The sequence below is a fragment of the Hemiscyllium ocellatum genome, chromosome 3, assembly GCF_020745735.1.
Source record: "Hemiscyllium ocellatum isolate sHemOce1 chromosome 3, sHemOce1.pat.X.cur, whole genome shotgun sequence".
Classification (NCBI taxonomy): domain Eukaryota; kingdom Metazoa; phylum Chordata; class Chondrichthyes; order Orectolobiformes; family Hemiscylliidae; genus Hemiscyllium; species Hemiscyllium ocellatum.
The window spans coordinates 52,416,028-52,429,787 of record NC_083403.1 but is presented as its reverse complement, the minus strand read 5'-3'; positions in this window follow the sequence as shown (position 1 = coordinate 52,429,787).

Sequence of the window (13,760 nt, the reverse complement as noted above, 5' to 3'; positions counted from 1 at the left end):
CATACAGACACACATATACACGGACATGCACACAGACACTTCCTTATGGACACACACACTCTCACACTCACACAAGCATCCTCTCAGAGACTTAGACCACCCTACACTCATGTGCACACATATACACTCTATCTCACAGACACTCACAACTCCCCACCCAAAAGACCTACATGCACACATATGTTTTATGGGGTGAATTTGTATTTGCAGAGCTACATTGTACTTTGCTCAAAAACAGCATGAATTCATGTAAAACTCTGTTATCTCACTTTTTAGATTAGAATCAATCTAAACATCATGTCATAGACAGAGAACACGGGGCTAACACCTTCAACATGTTGTCTAGCTAACCCCAATTGTTACAGTTAACCTGAGAATACAACTTTTAAAAAAAGGTTTTGTGATTTACACATGAAAGAAGTGAAACTATCATGGTATTTGAACAGATAAAAGACTCAACAGACAAGCAAGGTATTTTTCAATGTATAATTTCAGTTACATCACATTGTAAATTTTTGCTATAAATTCTGTGCCTTACAATGGTGTCCCCCACAATCACCTGATGAAGGAGCGGCGCTCCGAAAGCTCGTGTGCTTCCAATAAAAGAGCTAAATGTTATTTACGTGGAGAAAGACTGCAAAAGCTGTAGAACATAGGGGTTTCTACACAGCACAGATGCCAGTGCTCCACTAACTGAACATCATTCCACCCACACCAATATTTCAGCCAAGCATTTAATTCTTTGACTTTATTCACCCTTTGCCGGTTTGTCCATAACTAAGTGGCAATCCAAAGATTAATAATGTGGAAGTTTTGCTTTTATTTTAATTCAGCTCTTGTTTGTTGAATGTCTTTCAGCCATAGGCTCCTTTCTAGTCCCACCAATGTCATTGGTGCTAATGTAGCTTATTTGATACCTCCCACCTTTCCAAGGTCTTTTCCAGCCCTGAGGAGATGCCGTTAATCCTGACCTTTTGGATTCCCACTCACGGTTGCAGTGAATACTACGTTTTCCACAATTCCCTATTTCCTTCCCTGACTTGAATGGCTCCCAGCAGCAACATATCACTTGTCCTGCTTTCACCATCATATTTGATTTAACTTATAAATTAATTACTTGAGATTCTCTGCCTTTTATACTTCATTGTGATAACATTGTTGTATGCTCAAAAGAGAAAAAAATTCACCAGTATCACTCAAATACTTAAGTGGTTATTTTGAAGAAAAGAGGAAATGAAAATGCTGGAGAGCGAAACATAAACTGAAGACTGACTTTTACTTTAAACACCAGAAATGTTTACTGATCCTACTTACCAATGAGCATATCTCTCTGCACTCACATCACATTGTGTTTTGTGTCATCACAGCCACTGGTCTCAGATACATTCATACCAAAGCCTTATATAACTGAAGTATAGCCTCCTTACTCTGGAAATCAATACCCTTTGCCAATAAACCATAACATTCCATTAGCTTTCCTTGGTACTTGCTGTACCTGCATATAATATTCTGTGATTCATGCAATGGACACCCAGATCTCTCTGCATCTCAGGTCCCAGCAATTTCTCAGCATTTAGAAAATACCTTCTTTAATCTTACTATCAAAATGGATAATTTCACCCTTTGCTACATTGTATTCCATTGTCCTCCCATAATGCAAGCTGACTGTCACATAATTTAGACTGCTATCATCAAGCCAATATAATGCAGTTTGAAGCTGGGCCATCTAGTGTAAGAAGTACTCAAGGTCATAGTCCAAAGCCATCTTCCAACTCTACTACTAACCTTCCACTCCCACCTCATCACATTAATGTTAATAATCGTCCTCCAACCATGCTAAATCATTGATGCAAAAATGTATAGAAGCTTTTGATAAGACAAAAGTACATTTTTCTTTATTCCCTTGTGGGACGTGGGTATCAGCATTTATACCTGCCTCTATGTTGCCCTTGACAAGACGGTGGCAAACTGCCTTCTTGAACTGCTGTTGTACATGTGCTGTAGGTAAATCATAATGCCCTTAGGAAGGGAATTTCAGGATTTTGGCCAAGCGATAGTGAAGGTAAAGAGATATATTTCCAAATCAGAATGGTGAGTGGCTTGGAGGGGGTGGTGTTCCCATGTTTCTGCCATGTCCTTCTAAATAAAAGTATTGTGGGTTTGGAAGGTGCCATCGAAGGGCCTTTTGTGAATTTCTGCAGTGCGTCTTATTGATAATACACATTGCTGGTACTGAACATTGGTGGTGGAGAAAGTGTGTGATTAGATCATAAGACAATACGACATAGGAGCAGAAATTAGGTCATTCAGCTCATCAAGTCTGCTCCACCATTCATTCATGGCTGATACATTTCTCAACTCTATTCTCCCACTTTCTCTCAACAACTTTTGATGCCCTTGACCATCAAAAATCTGTCTGTCTCATTCTTAAATATATGCAATGACCTGGCCTCCACAACCTTCTATAACAGTGAATTCCATAGATTCACCACTCTCTGGCTGAAGAAATTTTTCCTTATCTCCATTCTAAAAGGTCTTCTCTTTATTCCAAGACTGTGACATTGGGTTCTAGTCTCTCCTATCAATGGAAACATCATCCCAACATCCATTCTGTCTAGGCCATTCTGTATTCTGTAAGTTTCTATTAGATCCCCTTTCATCCTTCGAAACTCCATCGAGTATAGACCCAGAGTGCTCAAATTTTCTTCATAAGTTAAGCTCTGCATTCCTGGGACATTCTCATGAATCTCCTCTGAACCTGCTCCAGGGCCAATATATCATTCCTGAGATATGTGGCCCAAAACTGCACCCAATATTCCAAATATGGTCTGACCAGAGCCTTATAGACCCTCAGAAATACACAGCTGCTTTTATATTCAAGTCTTCTCAAAATAAATGCCAACAATGCATTTACTTTCCTAACTTCTGAATGTGGAGGTTTATCTTGAGAAAATCCTGGACTAGAACTCACAAGTTTCTTTGCACTTCAGAGTTCTGAATTCTCTCCCCATTTAGAAAATAATCCATATTTGTCTTCTTCTTACCAAAGTGCATGACCTCACATTTTCCCACGTTGTACTCCATCTGCCACTTCTTTGGCCACTTTCCTAATCTATCCAAATCCATCTGCAGCATCCCCACTTCCTCGAAACTACCTGTCCCTCTACCTATCTTTGTATTGTCTGCAAACTTAGCCAGAACACCCTCAGTCCTTCATCTAGATCATTGACGTACAAAGTGAAAAGTTGTGGTCCCAGCACTGAACCTTGCAGAATACCACTTGTCACCTGCTGCCATCCAAAGGAAGACCCTTTTATCCCCACTCTCTGCGTTCTGCCAGACAGTCAGGCTTCTAAACATGCTAGCACCTTGCCTCTAATACCATTGGCCCTTATCTTACACAGCAGCCTTTAGTGCAACACCATGTCAAAGGCATTCTTGAAGTCCTGGTAGAAAATATCCATTGGTTCTCTCTGGTCTAATCTGCTTGAAACTTTCTCAAAGAATTCTAACAGGTTTGTCAGGCATGACCTTCCCTTAATGAAACCATGCTGACTTTGCCCTATTTTATCATACACTTCCAAGTATTCAAAAATCTCATCCTTCACAATGGAATGCTTATGGAGATTGTGTCAAACAAGTGGGTTGCTTTGTCCTGAATGCCCTATTCCTGATGAAGGGCTTTTGCCCGAAACGTTGATCTTCCTGCTTCTCAGATGCTGCCTGACCTGCTGTGCTTTTCCAGCACCATTCCAATCTAAACTCTGGTTTCCAGCATCTGCAGTCCTCACTTTGCCTTGCCCTGAATGGTGTCAATCTTCTTGAGAGTTGTTACAGTGTACCTATCCAGTCAAGTCAAAATATTCCATCATACTCCTGACTTGTACCTTGTACATGGTAGACAAGCTTTGGGGAGTTACATGGTGCAGGATTGCTAGCCTCTGACTTGCTCTTGTAGCCACTGTTCATATATAGTGAGTCCAGCTGAGTTTCTGGTAAGCGGTAAGCCCCAGGATATTGCTAGAGGATGAATCAGTGATGGCATCCCAACTGAATGTAAAGGGCCAATAGTTAGATTGTCTCTTGGAAATGGTCATTGCTTGGCAGTTGTGACATGCAAATATTACATGCCATTTGTCAGCCCAAGGTTGAATACTGTCCAGGTCCAGCTACACTTAAACATGGACTGCTTATAATCTGAGGTGTTGCGAACGATGTTGTACATTGTCCAATCATCAGTGAACATCCTCATTTCTGACCTTATGATGGAGGAAAATATACTGATGAAGCAGCTGAAGATGGAAAGACAAGCACTAACAGAATGCACAAGTGTTATTAATTTAAATTTATACTCATTCTGGCATGATTTTAATTATAAAGTTGGCCTGGAATTTTTTTTCTTGTGATCGCGTTTATGTTTGTATTGTGGCTAAAAGAGCAATGTGAAGGTGAATGTCAGAGGGGAGGTGAAGAGTGTGAGACTTTGATTGAACAGCTGGGGCTATGGTTCCAGGTATCTCACTCCAAGTAGTTCTTCATGTAAAGCTCTGCATTGCATCACAGTCCTGCATCTATTTCTCTATCTCGTCTTGCTTTTACTCCTTGCCCCTTACCTGTATCCTCATTCCCACCACCTCCTCCCTTTTCGAGCAGTTTCTCTCATTTTTGTGTGTTCTCTGCTTATTCTCCAGGTCATGCACTAGAAAAGGGGAATGCCTAACTGTACCTGCATGTTTGTGGTTAGGTCTTAATGTTATAAGGGAGTCCTTCAGTACATGTCACTCCGTGCCCTCTGGACAATGATATCTTGAAAACACTGATAGAAAATGTCAAAAACTAATAGATTAGTACCAGCAGACAGAAGAAATTAACCATCAACTAACTTGTAAGTAGATGATGGTCTCAATGTTTTTTTGAAAAAAAATTCTTCATGCAGTCTGGGCATCACTGGCTCAGTCAAAATATATTGCCTGGCCCTAATTGCCCAGAGGGCAGTTAAGAGTTGATGAGGTTGTTGTCTGTTGCTGCCCCTTTCTAATAGCATGGGTAATGGCAATACAAGAGGTGCCTCACCATTATTTTCTCAAGGGCAACTAAGGATTGGCAAATAAATGCTGGCCTAACCAGAGATGCCCATATTGCCCATAGGAACAATTAAAATAATTTTTAAAACTCTTAGCTTTGTTAAATAATATCAACTAACTATTAATTTGGTAATAGTTCATTTGGAGGTTCTTCATCCATCCATATAAGCAAGTGAGTTAAAACAGTTTTGTGTCACAGGCTGGATAATGATTTGTCCCGGTGGATGCAGTCATAGTGCAGAGAAAATCCTTCAGCACACAATGTATACCACAGATGTATTGATAAAAAAATAACCTTTCTAGAACAGAATTATTATGCATTGGTAAAGAAAACTAGTACCAAAATTAAACCTCAAAATAGTTGTTAAACATAGTACTGTATCAGCATAGGTCTGGATTTGGATATCTATTGTCAGAATGTGATTACGTAGAAAGGTTCAGGAGGTTGAGTACCAAATGATAAAAGCTCCATACCCCTTGCTGATTCTTTTATTAAGTCCTTTTAAGTTTACAAAATGTCTGCATTTCAGTATCGTTCATGCTAATGTAGAAAGGTAGAGGAACTTTCATCCTGGTGAATGTTCATTCAGAGCAACTAATGCCTAACAGATCTGAAGGAGTGAAAGATCCAAGAAAATCATAAGCGAGGGACGGGGGAAGGGGGGGGGGGGGGGTGTGGGGAGGGAAATATTAGTTGTTCTTTTACAGATAATTCCAAGTCAGAAATGGATTACTTACCATTCAATGTTCCATTTCTGCACTGATTCAACAAACAGACACTGCCATAAACTCTGCAACTTATTATAAACAAGAAAATTTTAAAAGATACATTTATTTAATATGTAGTTATGATGGGACACAAACATATTTAGCTTCTTGATGATCTTACTAGGCATATATTACAACAAAAGTGGCCAGTTTTTGTAGAAGGCAGATTGTAACTATGCACTTACTTGGTCTGTATGTCACTATGATTGAATTTGCTGTCTGGGTACAATATACATTGAAATAATTGCAATTGGCAACAATATATTTATTGGGGTATTTGGCAACATTTGTTCATTAAATGGAAAAAGGATTATACATCAGAGATTCACTAATCCAAATACAATTAAAATAACATGAGGACAACCAACAATTTTTAACAATGAGATTTTAAACAAATGCTAAGTTATTTTTGTCCATTTTAACTACTTTGAAGTATTTGCTCATTATAGATCATTACAAGGATTCTGCTGGTAATCGATCAAGTGCTGTTGTCATAGAGAATACAAGTAGAAGGATCCTTGCTACAAGGCTAACATAATATTGAAGTAGTATAGATTTCATTTTGCAAACATGGCCTGCAAATAAAAGATACTGCTGCCTTTTAAATTTAATATTTCCTCCTCTGAACAAAATCCTCATTCATCTTGTGACAGGCAATTGGAGCCGAGTAAGGCAATGAAATGTAAATTTTATTAAGCGACCTTTGCACCACCGTGGATCAATCCAGATACTAACCAAATCTGGCAAATCAAATCCTCTGTCCAAATTAGGCCCTAGGCAAAATGGAAACAGATTTCTCTTATTTTCTTTTATTATATCTGCTACACTATAACTCAGAGTAAAAGGCCTTGATGAGAGTGAGGCAGGTAGGCCTGATAGGAGGAATCATACTGGGAAACCTTGCTTCGCTCTAGGCTGCCTGAAGGCAGTATAGTGATCCTCAGCTTGTCCTATCTGTCAAGCTATTTGATCTATAAATGAATTGCTGTTGATAACAACTGTATCAGTGAAAGAGGTGTTCCACTGGGCCATGGCAAATGAGGCTAACAACATTCATCTTCTAATAATTTTTTAAAAGAGAGCCCTGTTAAGATTTTCCATGCATTGATTTACAATTTTATCTTCTGTTAGATGTGAAAGCACTTGTTTGGATTTTGAGCTTTGAGCTAAGTTTCTGCAATGAGACAAAGTATCAAGATGGTTTGCTGTACTAATATATTTTGAAGTTTGTATGAATAAAACCAACTATTATGGTCACTTGTCACCCATCCAAACAGGCTTGGATCTCCAAGTGCAAGTGTATACCAGCCTGCACTGTGCCAACTACATTCATTTGTTGATTCTTATAAGGAGCCAACATTAGTTAACTATATGTCCTTTATACATATCTCTCCCTCATTTAAATCATAATTTACACACAGTGGCATGGTTCCTTGTGTAATGTTTCTTCTAGATCCGAAATGTCATATCTGGGCATTACATGGTATTACTGTAGACAGGGATTGCTAAATAGTTTCACTTTTTCTTTCATTCTTCCCAGACTGTGATGGCATTACTGTTCCACCAAGCTCTCTCTCTAGGCGATCCATTCCACTAGATTATGCTGCAAGCCAATTTTGTTATAATTTGACTTCTCTTTCAAGTTCTTGCTTCTGTGTTCTCTGCAGGTAAGCTGTTTTTCATTCATATAACTTTGATTTCACATGTCTACCAAACAGTTTAATTTAATACCCCTTTTCTTTAATTTTTTTTCAACCAGTTTTTGAACTGCGGATGATTTTGCCACTTAACTGCTTCCTGTCCCCAGTGTGCCCATTCGTGTAAACATGGATCACTGTGGGTCAGGGCAGCCTGTGTCCAGATGTCCATCCACTGAATTCCTCAAGCCCTACTTGACTGTACTTTCGACCTGTGTTTGCCTGCAAGTTCTTTTCTTTGTTAAAAATCAATGTGTCAATCAAATTAATCTAACTGTGAACTGCAGATTTATTTGTAAACTATCTAGCATTCAAGTCAACAATTCATAGTCTATCACACACCAACATTCCATACTACCAACTTTAATGCTCTTGCCCTTAGCCATCACTGTATCTTCTCACTTAAAAGGAGCATATGACAACTAACTAATATAATTTTAAAATCAAATCTTGTGTTATGTATGCTCCATCTCTCCTTGGATCTACTACAAAGTATTAAATCCTATTAGATTTCTTCCAAATATTTTCTCTCTCCTATTGCTGTAGAGTTATTTCAATCTACATTGGTGCACTATTGTTTGTAGTCTGCTGTTTCTTGCTGCATTTCCCACAGCAACACCCTAAAAGATTTGCTTGGTCTGACCTTTATCAGCTAATGAAGATTGACAGTTAAAAATCCCTGCAGCTTCCCCATATCAGCCATAGTCCAACAATCGTCACCGTATTCATTCTGTATAAATTGGTGTCTCCTCAATAAGCTTATCTTCTAGTACGTCAGTCCCAGTAAGTGTAAGACAAAAACTCTATGTTTTTTTTTCTGGAAATGTTTAAAAATCATTAGTGACTCAGTTGAGTATTAATAAAAACTCATAAATTTGATGAACACTTTTAAAGACGCCAACATTTCATTTCCATGTTTTAGGCTTAGTTCAAATTTTCAAGCTGACATGGTGTGAATTGAACTCTGGGTCACCAGCTTATTAGGCCAGCAACAGGCATCTGTTGAATACAAGAAATGTCATAATGGAAGTTCGGTGTTTTTGGGTGCTGTGCACCAAAATTTTCCTTTATGTATTATAATAATTTTGGAATTCATAAAGAAATGATGAAGATAATTCCTTGTTTGTGAGTGGGGTAGCCCATAACTGTCAAACTTATGGGCCCCAGCTATGCCTGTCTCTTTGTTGGCTACATAGAATAGTCCGTCTTCCGTAATTACACCGGCTCCACTCCCCACCTACTTTGATGACTGCATTGGCGCAACCTCGTGCTCCCGCGAGGAGGTTGAGCAATTAATCAACTTCACCAACACATTCCACTCTGACCTTAAATTTACCTGGACCATCTCTGACACCTCCCTCCCCTTCCCGGACCTCTCCATCTCCATTAATGATGACCGATTTGACACAGACATTTTTTACAAACGCACCGACTCCCACAGCTACCTGGATTACACCTCTTCCCACTCTACCTCCTGCAAAAATGCCATCCCGTATTCTCAATTCCTCCGCCTCCACCATATCTGTGGTGGACCAGTTCCACCACAAAACACACCAGATGGCCTCCTTCTTTAGAGACCATAATTTCCCTTCTCACCTGGTTAAAGATGCCCTCCAACGCATCTCGTCCACATCCCACACCTCTGCCCTCAGACCCCACCTCTCCAACCGTAACAAGGACAGAATGCCCCGGTGCTCACCTTCCACCCTACCAACCTTCGCATAAACCAAATATCCGATGACATTTCCGCCACCTCCAAACGGACCCCACCACCAGGGATATATTTCCCTCCCCACCCCTTTCCGCCTTCCGCAAAGACCGTTCCCTCCGTGACTATCTGGTCAGATACACGCACCCCCACCCCCACCACACCTCCTCCGTCACCTCCATCCAAGGCCCCAAAGGAGCCTTCCACATCCATCAAAGTTTTACCTGCACATCCATCAATATCATTTATTGTATCTGTTACTCCCGATGCGGTCTCCTCTACATTGGGGAGACTGGACGCCTCGTAGCAGAGCGCTTTAGGGAACATCTCTGTGACACTTGCACCAATCAACCACACCGCCCCGTGGCCCAACATTTCAACTCCCCCTCTCACTCTGCCGAGGACATGGAGGTTCTGGGCCTCCATCTTGGCCGCTCCATCACCACCTGACGCCTGGAAAAAGAATGCCTCACCTTCTGCCTCAGAACACTTCAACCCCAGGGCATCAATGTGGACTTCACCAGTTTCCTCATTTCCCCTTCCCCCACCTCACTCCAGTTCCAAACTTCCAGCTCAGCACTGTCCCCATGACTTGTCCTACCTGCCTATTTTCCTTTCCACCTATCCACTCCACCCTCCTCTCTGACCTATCACCTTCATCCCATCCCATTCACCTATTGTACTCTATGGTACTTTCTCCCCACCCCCACCCTCCTCTCATTTATCTCTCCACCCTTCAGGCACTCTGCCTGTATTCCTGATGAAGGGCTTTTGCCCGAAACGTCAATTTTCCTGCTCCTTGGATGCTGCCTGAACTGCTGTGCTTTTCCAGCACCACTCCAATCCAGAATATGAGTTCTAGCATCTGCTGTCATTGTTTTTACCTAGTGAATTGATGAAATGTCAACACAGTAAATGCGGTTTTTACCAAGCTGAGAAGAGAACTTTGAAGAATGCCATGCGTGAGAGTTGAAAATGTGTTGCTGGTTAAAGCACAGCAGGTTAGGCAGCATCCAAGGAATAGGAAATTTGACGTTTCGGGCATAAGCCCTTCATCAGGAATCCGAAACGTCGAATTTCCTGTTCTTTGGATGCTGCCTAACCTGTTGTGCTTTAACCAGCAACACATTTTCAGCTGTGATCTCCAGCATCTGCAGACCTAATTTTTTACCCATGCGTGAGAGTTGTTGATCAGCTTGTATTTTTTGTGCAACTCAGAGCAGAATTTCAGAGGCTCTCACTGCTGGGTTTGCCAGCTGAAGGGCTGTAAGATTGCTCAGATGGCCTTCACAATGCCTGTCATGCCACCAGAAGAACTGTTATGATGAACTTGTAATTTTTTTTAATTTTTCTACTTTGTACCTCAGATCTTGTACCTTTGTACCTAAATGGTACCAGGAATGGACACATTGTATACGTTTTATTGTACTCCTCAATCCTTGTACTTGATTACATGTAACAATAAAACCTAATTCTAATTCTAGTTCTATTGCCCACTTTGAAAGCTTTGCATAATTGTATACTGGAGGATCCATGATCACGCTCATTCCCACCCCAGTTGAAATCTTTGAGTAACCTACTATCAGCTATCAAGGAACACTTCGGAGCCAGCTGTATTTTTGTAGCTACTGGGAGGAGATCGAAGATGGTGGGGGTTATCTGGCAGGTAGCCTTAAATTCTGAGCATCTGTTTGAATTTTTTGCAAGAGTTAAGGATTGGAGGGAATAATCTCAGAGTAAGGGGTCAGCCAATTAGGACAGAGAGGCGGAGGAATTTCTTCTCTAAAAGGGCAGTGAACCTGTGGAAGTCTTTACCACAAAAGGCTGTTAAGGCTAGGCCATTAAGAATATTGGAGACTGACTCAGACTGCTTTTTAATTAGGATGGAACCATGGGGTTATGGAGTAAAGGCAGGAAAGTAGAGTTGAGGATTATCAGATCAGCCATGACCATAGAATCATGCAATACAAAAGAGGATCTTCAGCCCATCAAGTCGGCACCAACATATCTCCTCTATTCCAACTTTCCAGCATTTAGCCTTGAATGTTATGATTTTTCAAATGCTCATTCAAGTACTTTTTGAAGTTTGTCTGTTTTCCTGAGTCAGCCCCTCTAAGGCAGTGTATTCCAGATTCACACCATCCTTTGAGAAATGTTTTCCTCAAATCCCTTTTAAACTTAGAATCATAGAGATGTACAGCATGGAAACAGACACTTTGATCCAACTCATCTATGCCAACCACATATCCTAACCTCACCTAACCATTTGCCAGCACTAGGCTGATATCCCTCTAGACCCTTTCTTTTAAATGTTGTAGTTGTACCAACCTCCACCACTTCCTCTGGCAGCTCATTCCACTTACATACCATTCTTTGTGTGAAAAAGCTGTCCCTTAGGTCCCTTTTAAAATTTTCCCCTCTCGTCCTAAGCCTTTGTCCTCTAATTCTCGACCCCCCCAACCCCAGGGAAAATACCTTGTCTATTTACCCTATCTACACCCCTCATGATTTTATGAACCTCTGTTAGGTCACTCCTCAGTCTCCGACGTTCCAGGGTTACTGTCAATCATCATAAAATTATGCCCCCTTGTAATTGACCTTTCAGCTAAGGGGAACAACCTGTCCATTTCTCTCATAATCTGATACACCTCAATCAGATCCCCTCTCAGCCTTCTCTGCATACACTCCAATGAAATTAGATCCTTTGTATAGTGCAGTGACCAGAACTGCATGCATCAATGGCTGAGCAGACATGTTAGGCTGAGTAGCCTTCTTTTGCTTTTGATTATTCATTCGTGGGCATTTGCATATTCACAGTAAATTTCAATGACTTAGGTGAGGAACCAAATGCAATATTTCCAAGTCTGCAGATGGCACAAAGTTCAGGAGAGAGGCTGAACTGTGATAAGGATTTAAAGATGGTTTAAGCATTATTTAGCCCAAGTTGAGTGAGCAGGCAAATGCATGGTAGATTAAGTATAACATGGATAAGTGTGAAGTTATCAACTTTGGTAGCAAATACACAAAGGTAAATTGTTACCTGAATGGTGATAGATTGAGAGAGTGGGATGTGTAATGAGACCTGGTGACCTTGTACACCAGTCACTGAAAGTAGGCAAGCAGCAGGTGGTAAAGATGGCAAATGCTATGATGGCTTTCATTGCGAGCAGATTTGAGTCCCAGAGCAGGCATGTCTTGCTGCAATTGTACATGGCCTTAGTGAGACCTCACCTTGTGTGCAGTTTGGATCTTCTTTTCTGCGGAAGGATGTTCTGGCTATGGAGGGAGTGTGACAAAGGTTTACCAGACTGATTCCTAGAACTGCTAGACTGATGAAGGAAGAGAGGATTAGTTAAGACTATATTCATTTCAGTTTTGGAGAATGTGGGGGATTTCATGGAACCTTACAGCCCTCCCGTAGTCCTGGATAAGGTAAATGCTGGAAAGATGTTCCTGAAGAACTGAAAGCCTAGCACGAGGGGGTCACAGTTTAAGGATATAGAGCAGATCATTTAGAACTGAGGTGAGGAGGAATTACTTCATCTCAGAGAGTGGTGAATCTGTGGAATTCTCTGCCACAGAAAACAATCAAGGCTAAAACATTGAATGTTTTCAAAGAGTTAGATACAATGCTTTGGGCTAAAGGGATCAAAGGATATTTGGAGAAAGCAGGAATAGGATACTGAGTTAGATGACCAGACATGATCATATTGAATGATGGAGCAGACTTAAAGGGCTAGTTAGTCAACACCTGCTCCTGTCTTCCATGTTTCCACGGACGTCGCTAAAGATGCATTTGTGCTCGAAACGTCGACTGTCCTTCTCCTCGGATGCTGCCTGACCTACTATGCTTTTCCAGTGCCACACTTTTTGACTCTGATTTCCAGCATCTGCAGTCCTCACTTTCTTCATGATAGAGCTATCAGTCAGTTAGCTGGCTGGCAGTTTCCCAAGGGGTGACTTCCTCCAGTATGAGAAATAGGAATTCTACCTCTAGCTAAATAACAGTCAACCAACAGCCAGGTGACTTAACTACGGATCCCAGCCACATCCGTTTTCACAAGGATAATGACAATAGCAGACCCCAAGCCTCACCTGATCCTTTGATGGATAAAACTGACTGTGTGTGGGCTCATTGACAGTTCACCTTGGCAATTTGTAGAAATGTAAAGAGTAAGCTGATGTTAAACTTGTACAAGACACTGTTAGACTACAGTGGTGGATACTGCATTATAGAAAGGTTGTGAATGCATTAAAGAGCGTGCAGAAGTGATCTAGGTTTGCTCGCTGAGCTGGAAGGTTCATTTCCAGACATTTCATTACCCTAATAGGTAACCTCTTCAGTAGGGCTCCGGGTAAAGCACTGTTGATAATTCTTGCTTTCCATTTATTTTTTTTTCCCCAAAGAAACCCAAACATATAAATAGAAAGCAGGAATTACCAACAATGCTTTGCCTGAAGGCCCACTGAAAACGTTACCTTGTAGGGTGACGAAACGTCTGG